The sequence below is a fragment of the Nerophis ophidion genome, linkage group LG07 (genome assembly GCF_033978795.1).
Source record: "Nerophis ophidion isolate RoL-2023_Sa linkage group LG07, RoL_Noph_v1.0, whole genome shotgun sequence".
NCBI classification, from domain to species: Eukaryota; Metazoa; Chordata; class Actinopteri; order Syngnathiformes; family Syngnathidae; genus Nerophis; species Nerophis ophidion.
In genome coordinates this window covers 21,368,969-21,377,816 of record NC_084617.1, presented here as the reverse complement: position 1 = coordinate 21,377,816, position 8,848 = coordinate 21,368,969, and positions in this window count along the sequence as shown.

Genomic DNA, 8,848 nt, shown 5'->3' with positions numbered 1-8,848 from the left:
ACTTTAAAAATGATTTTAGGATTTTTAAACACATATACCTTTTTACCTTTTAAATTCCTTCCTCTTCTTTCCTGACAATTTAAATCAATGTTCAAGTATTTTTTTAATTGTAAAGAATAATAAATAAATTTTAATTTAATTCTTCATTTTAGCTTCTGTTTTTTCGACGAAGAATATTTGTGAAATATTTCTTCAAACTTATCATGATTAAAATTCAAAAAAAATATTCTGGCAAATCTAGAAAAATCTGTAGAATCAAATTTAAATCTTATTTTAAAGTCTTTTAAATGTGACAATCCGTCACTTTATTTCTGTTAATGTTCGTGTTTTTGTATTTACTTCCTGTTCAGTGCTCTTACTTTTGTTGTCCATCCATCCATCCATCCATCATCTTCCGCTTATCCGAGGTCGGGTCGCGGGGGCAGCAGCCTAAGCAGGGAAGCCCAGACTTCCCTATCTCCAGCCACTTCGTCTAGCTCTTCCCGGGGGATCCCGAGGCGTTCCCAGGCCAGCCGGGAGACATAGTCTTCCCAACGTGTCCTGGGTCTTCCCCGTGGCCTCCTACCAGCTGGACGTGCCCTAAACACCTCCCTAGGGAGGCGTTCGGGTGGCATCCTGACCAGATGCCCGAACCACCTCATCTGGCTCCTCTCGATGTGGAGGAGCAGCGGCTTTACTTTGAGTTCCTCCCGGATGGCAGAGCTTCTCACCCTATCTCTAAGGGAGAGCCCCGCCACCCGGCGGAGGAAACTCATTTCGGCCGCTTGTACCCGTGATCTTATCCTTTCGGTCATGACCCAAAGCTCATGACCATAGGTGAGGATGGGAACGTAGATCGACCGGTAAATTGAGAGCTTTGCCTTCCGGCTCAGCTCCTTCTTCACCACAACGGATCGATACAACGTCCGCATTACTGAAGACGCCGCACCGATCCGCCTGTCAATCTCACGATCCACTCTTCCCCCACTCGTGAACAAGACTCCTAGGTACTTGAACTCCTCCACTTGGGGCAGGGTCTCCTCCCCAACCCGGAGTTGGCACTCCACCCTTTTCCGGGCGAGAACCATGGACTCGGATTTGGAGGTGCTGATTCTCATTCCGGTCGCTTCACTTTTGTTGTATTTCCTGTTTTATTCACGAGCACTGTTGTTTTTCTCTTTTCGTTGATTGGCAGCGGTTCACACCTGCTGTCAATCAAACTACAGCCTATTTATGTTTCACTCGAGCACTCCTCAGTGCTCGAAGATAAATCTATGTTTGGTGAACTTACTATGCAAGACTGCTTTATGTTTATTTGTTTTCTTATGAGTGCCATATTAAATTCATCTTACCTTCACTACTTTCTCCTGGATTCTTGCGTCATCGGAGACACACAACAGCAGACATGCGAGTTCCCAACAGTATCTTCGAGCCAGAAAGTGTCCTCGCGAGAATCCCTGTCGGCAATCCTCAGCCGACGGCAACGCTACCGGCTACGGCTCTCCGACCGGCGTGTCCTCCGCCGCCATCCTTCCTCTCGGCAACGCTGCCGGCTACGGCTCATCGACCGGCGCGCCCGCCTCCTCCTTCACGTCTGGCGGCTCCCGCAGCTCCGTCGCCGACTACGGCTCTCCGACCGGCACGCCCGCCGCCGCCATCCTTCCCGTCGTCTACTGTGCTGCTTCTCCCTGCTCCTACGCAGCTTCCAGCGGTAGCTCCCAGGCTACTCTTCCTGCCGGCTCCTGCTCTCTTTTCTGGTTCGCCGAGAGCTACAGTGGAGACCACAGTGAGGTCTCTTTTGTCCTCCTGCTGGGACTCGGCGCGGGACGTGTCTTCGTCCCTCCTCCTGGCCCCCTCCCGCCCGTCCCTGGTTTTCGCACCGGGGGACTCTGACGACGAGGCACGTCTTCCCGCTAGTGTAGACGGCGTCTGGCAGCCACCTAGTGGAGGGGGGACTACTATACACAGCAGTGCAGACAGGCACACACCGCTGTCATCCTCGCCAGCGTCTCCTTCCCCGGAGACATCTACGTCCCTGGGGGGTTTTCGCCAAGTTCCCACGCCGGCCTCACGCCGAGCTCCAATGCCGGTCCCACGCCGGGTTCCGGCGCCGCCAGTGGCAGCACCACGCCGGGCTTCGTCGCCGCCGGCATCTGCTGCTCCCCGGCCGGCATTTGCGGCTTCTCCCCCTTCGTCTTCATCTGCCGCTTTCACGCCGCCGATGACATCCGCCGCTTTCACGCCGCCGATGACATCCGCCGCTTTCACGCCGCCAATGACATCTGCCGCTTTCACGCCGCCGATAACGTCTGCCACTTCCATGCCGCCGATGACGTCTGCCGCTTCCATGCCGCCGATGACGTCTGCCGCTTCAACGCCATTGATGACGTCTGCCGCTTCAATGCCGGCACCAACATCGGCTCCTCAGCCGCCTCCTGCAGAGGTATCTGTTTCGGCTGCAGTCCCCGCCGCTTTGTGTGCTGTTTCCGGGCCTGCTTTAGCGCGCTCGCCTCCACGTCCGTGCCCTGGGCGTCCTTCTCGCCGGACGCACTCTCCTTTTTGTCGGCCAGTGATGTGGCCGTTCCGTGGCCGCCCGCCTCGCCAGTTCCAGCGGCGCTCTACGCGCCGCCGCCATTTGTCTCTCCCTCGCTGGCTGTGGGGACATTGGAGCTGGCGACCCTCCACCAAGACCTCCCACCACCATCCCTTACATTTTTGGACATTTTTCCATTTGTTTCTTTTTCATAGGAACATCTGGAATCTGTTCCTTGAGGGGGAGGTCCTGTGACAATCTGTCATTTTATTTCTGTTAATGTTCGTGTTTTTGTATTTACTTCCTGTTCAGTGCTCTTACTTTGTTGTATTTCCTGTTTTATTCACGAGCACTGTTGTTTTTTTCTTTTCGTTGATTGGCAGCGGTTCACACCTGCTGGCAATCAAACTACAGCCTATTTATGTTTCACTCGAGCACTCCTCAGTGCTCGAAGATAAATCTATGTTTGGTGAACTTACTATGCAAGACTGCTTTATGTTTATTTGTTTTCTTATGAGTGCCATATTAAATTCAGCTTACCTTCACTACTTTCTCCTGGATTCTTGCATCATCGGAGACACACAACAGCAGACATGCGAGTTCCCAACATTAAATTTCTTTTAAAATTTTTGTTCTGGAAAATCTAGAAGATATAATGATTCGTCTTTGTTAGAAATATAGCTTGGTCCAATTTGTTATATATTCTAACAAAGTGCAGATTGGATTTTAACCTATTTAAAACATGTCATCAAAATTCTAAAATTAATCTTAATCAGGAAAAATTACTAATGATGTTCCATAAATAATTTTTTCAAAAAGATTCGAATTAGCTAGTTTTTCTTTTCATTTTTTTCAGTTGAATTTTGAATTTTAAAGTGTCGAAATTGAAGATAAACTATGTTTCAAAATTTAATTTTCAATTTTTTTCCTGTTTTCTCCTCTTCTAAACCGTTCAATTAAGTGTTTTTTTCATCATTTATTCTCTACAAAAAAACCTTCCAAACTCAGGGAGGTGCACAAAAACAGGAACTCAGGGAGTCCAAAACCAACAGAACACAACAAAAACATGATCTGGACCACGGATCATGACACCAAGCAACTGGAAAATGTAGTTAAGCTACGTTTAGCTAAATGTAGCTTGTTACTGCCCATCACTGACAAGTGGATCAATAATCAATTTTGTACCGCTTGTCCCTCATAATTATGACAAAATAATAGAATAGGAAATGATACGATATGTTACTGCATACATACGCAGCGAAATTAGGAGCCAGTGGAACCTGTTTGCTTACTTACTAATGAAAGAGAAGTTGTCTAGTATGTTTACTATCTTATTTGATGCCAAAATTGTTCTTTGATTGCAGTACGAAACGTAAATTTGTTGTATTTTAAATTTTCTGTTAAAATAAAGCCAATAATTACATTTTCTATGTGGTCCCTTTTATTTTAAAAAGTATCAAAATCCATTTTGGGCCGGATGGCATAAAGTACAAGGTGTCCATAAAGTATTTTTACTATTTACAAAAGCTAATAAATAGACTTCAATCAATCAATCAATCAATCAAAGTTTATTTATATAGCCCTTAAAGGCCTACTGAAACCCACTACTACCGACCACGCAGACTGATAGTTTATATATCAATGATGAAATATTAACATTGCAACACATGCCAATACGGCCGGTTTAGTTTACTAAATTACAATTTTAAATTTCCCGCGGAGTTTCCTGTTGAAAACGTCGCGGAATGATGACGCGTATGATGACGCGTATGATGACGTTATTCGTTGGAGCTAACATTTTAGCCCAGCACCACACACAGCTAAAAGTCGTCTCTTTTCATTGCATAATTACACAGTATTCTGGACATCTGTGTTGCTGAATCTTTTGCAATTTTTTCAATTAATAATGGAGAAGTCAAAGTAGAAAGGTGGAGGTGGGAAGCTTTTAGCCTTTAGCCACACAAACACACGGTGTTTCCTTGTTTAAAATTCCCGGAGGTGAAGCTTTACTATGGATCAGAGCGGTCAAGCGAACATGGATCCCGGTGACTTGTCAACCGGCAGTTTTCGGTGAGAAAATTGTGGAAATAAGTCCCCTCTTACCGGGGATCAGCGGAGCTTCTGTCGTGATGCAGCTACGTGGCTTCCCTCAGAGACTCTGGCGTCAAGACACCCGTGGGCACACCCCTCCGACTATCAGGTACTATTTAACTAACTAAAACACTAGCAACACAATAGAAAGATAAGGGATTTCCCAGAATTATCCTAGTAAATGTGTCTAAAAACATCTGAAACGCTCCCAATGAAATCGCTTTTTTAAAAAACTTTTTTTTCTTTTCTTTCTAGTCCGTCACTCTAAATTTCTTCATCCACAAATCTTTCATCCTCGCTCAAATTAATGGGGAAATTGTCGCTTTCTCGGTCCGAATAGCTCCAGATGCTGGTGGCTATGATTGTAAACAATTTGAGGATGTGAGGAGCTCTACAACCCATGATGTCACGCGCACGTCGTCTGCTACTTCCGGTAAAGGCAAGGCTGTTTTATTAGCGACCAAAAGTTAAGAACTTTATCGTCGATGTTCTCTACTAAATCCTTTTAGCAAAAATATGGCAATATCGCGAAATGATCAAGTATGACACATAGAATAGACCTGCTATCCCCGTTTAAATACGAAAATCTCATTTCAGTAGGCCTTTAATCACAAGTGTCTCAAAGGGCTGCACAAGCCACGACGACATCCTCGGCTCAGATCCCTGTGTAAATTATTTCAAAATAGGGAATATAGGAATTGAAGTTTTAAACGGACACCATTGTTTGCACATAAGACGGTACTGAATTCCCTGGCATGTTCTCTGATTATTCAGGGCTTCTCAAATAGTGGGATGGGCACCCCTGGGGGGGAACGATGAGGTTTGATTAATTCCAGCATTGCTGGAATTAATCAAAAGGCTCAACCAGGAATTTTGACCAAGTACATAACCCTTCAGTTTACCGGTAATGAGGATGTAAATGAATAAATGAATAAATACAGTCAGGTTCTCATTATGCGGAGGGCATGTAGTACTTTGATCCTGTACTTGAGTTATTAAAGGCATATCAGGTGTTACATTCAAGTCTTTGTATTTACACAGAAATTCCCATGGCCTAAAGCAGGGGTCGGAAACCTTTTTGGCTGAGAGAGCCATGAAGGCCAAATATCTTAAAAAGGTATTTCCGTGAGAGCCATATTATATTTTGGTAATACTTTAATATGGGGAACATGTTCACCATTAATTAGTTGCTTATTAACATGCAAATTTGTAACATATTGGCTCTTAATTAGTCCTTTTTAAGTACTTATTAATGCTTGTTTCTGCATGGCCTTATTTTCCAAGCAGTAAGCCATTAACTATGAGTCTTCCCTTATAACCTCAGAATTATTGCTTATTAGTAACCCTAACCCTTATATGGTCCATTAGTGTCCAAATAACTCTTAATTAATTCTTTGTTACTTAGAATATGTTCCCCATACTAAAGTGTTACCAATATTTTTTAACACTAAATACAACTAAATGTGTGCATTTTTAAGTTAGACTAACATTTTTTGAGTATAATAAGTCTCTTCTTCTTTTTAAAAACATTGTTATTCTGAAGCTAACAAATAATAAATGAAATACTTCTTACCATTAATGTGACTTCTTGGATTGATGGAATAGAATGCATGAGAATGTTTTTAATTTTGAACGTTATTTTTAACCCTGTAATTACCAGCGGAATCATTTATTACTTATCGTGTTAAGCAATGTCAGCTAAGATTTATCTGAGAGCCAGATGCAGTCATCAAAAGAGCCACATCTGGCTCTAGAGCCGCAGGTTCCCTACCCCTGGCCTAAAGGATGCAGCTGCCATGAAGACGGATGAGAATGGCTTCCTTTATCATGCGGTGTGTTCTGTGGCATGGCTGCTTTGTTCTTTCCACAGGAGAATAAATGTCCTGGCCAGATAGGAGGATGTCGTTGTGGTTTGGGAAGCCCTTTGAGACACTCAAGATAAAGAGGCAATTGTGATTGATTAAAACGGCATGTGTGGCGCCCCCTATTGGTTGTGCGACAACATGCTTGGGTACATGAAATACAGATATCCTTTGAAGTTTCATGATCATTAGACCAGTACTTCTTCCTTAAGGACCTCCGTCCTTAAGAGCACAGATAAATAAATTGTTGACCCCTGGTCAACAATTTATTTGTTGATGAATTAATTTTGCTGTAGCATGCCTTGTAACTATGGTAACTCACCCTGGTCTGGACATGCTACAGAGAGAGGTCAGCATTGATGGGCTCAATCAGTAACTTGTTTGTCAAGGGCCAATTACCCTAAGAACGGCGAGAGAGGCCCTGAAGTCCCACCAAGTCCCTGCTATCTGTTCCGTCCGAGACCGGAACCTGGGTCATCCAGCATGAGAGACAGGTGTGCTAGCTCCTGAGCTAAAAGCCTAAGCTCTTAAAGGTGTAAGGTTTACCAATGCACACATGGCCCAGCCACACTTGCTGGCCTCCATTACACATGTACTCCCTTCAAATCATCTTTAGCCCCTTAATCTTCATCAGTCATCTTCAGTATTGTCTGTTGTCAAGTCCTACAAAGTGTTAATACTGCAAGTATTATAATTATTACACAGCAACTGTTTCATTGTAACATGCATCTTAGTTGTAGTTTTTATAAACGCATTTGGAGGTGTTGAAATCGGCATGTAAAATCGCTAATGCTATTTGGTAGCATTTAAAAGGTATATTCAATTAGTAAGGGTGCACAAACATTTTTGTCACCTCCTAATCGCGATTCCTAGTTTACCGGAATCTGAAGCATTTTATCATTTTCAAAATTTTAATTAAAAAAAAAAAAAAAAAAAATAAGTAAATAAATAAATAAATAAATTAAAAAAAAAATAAATAAATAAATATATATATATATATATATATATATATATAATGTTAAGATCCACTTTATGGATCGTTTGTTGTTTACTTTTCTATATGTTTGCATCACGCAACAGTTACGTTAGTTTTGTTTTTCTGTATTCTCTCTGCTAAGTATAGCGTAGCCTCTGCGCGCTCGGCTCGCGCTGTATGGACTTTTTGAACTCTGCCTTTTGCTCACGTTTGTGTTCTGCTTCCCGTGCATTGGTACACCTTTTCTTTCCGTTTGTACAAGTGTTACTTTGGTTATTGATATTAAAACCTGTTTCTACCTTCAAATCTGCCAGCTGTGATCCCGTGCATCGAGGGGTGACACTCCCTGCACATCCGCGATGCGGCGCTATCGTAACAGAAAAGTAAACAACAAACGATCCATAAAGTGGATCGTCATATATATATATATATATATATATATATATATATATATATACATATATATATATATATATTAGGGCTGCGAATCTTTGGGTGTCCCACGATTTGATTCAATATCAAATCTTGGGGTCGCGATTCGATTATATATTGATTTTTTCGATTCAACGCGAATCTCGATTCAAAAACGATGTTTTTCCGATTCAAAACGATTCTGTATTTATTCAATACATAGGATTTCAGCAGGATCTACCCCAGTCTGCTGACATGCTAGCAGAGTAGTAGATTTAAAAAAAAAAAGCTTTTATAATTGTAAAGGACAATGTTTTATGAACTGATTGCAATAATGTAAATTTGTTTTAACTATTAAACAAACCAAAAATATGACTTATTTTATCTTTGTGAAAACATTGGACACAGTGTGTTGTCAAGCTTATGAGATGCGATGCAAGTGTAAGCCACTGTGACACTATTGTTCTTTTATTTTGATAAATGTCTAATGATAATGTCAATGAGGGATTTTTAATCACTGCTATGCAGAAATTATAACTAATATTGATACTGTTGTTGATAATATTCATTTTGGTTTCACTACTTTTGGTTTGTTCTGTGTCGTGTTTGTGTCTCCTCTCAATTGCTCTGTTTATTGCAGTTCTGAGTGTTGCTGGGTCAGGTTTGGTTTTGGATTTGGATTGCAATGTCATGGTATTGCTGTGTAGTGGTTTGTGGGATTGATAAAAAAAAAAAACGTGTAGCTTTTTAAAAAATGAGAATCAATTCTGAATCGCACAACGTATTCGATTCGATTCGTATTCGAATCAATTTTTTCCCACACCCCTGACATATATGTATATCTATTTTTTTTAGTTTGTTGTATTTTATGTATGTATATATATATATATATATATATATATATATATATATATATATATATATATATATACATAAAATACAAAAAACGTTAAAAAAAAAGATATATATTCTTAATGCAACCATAAGGAGCTTCTT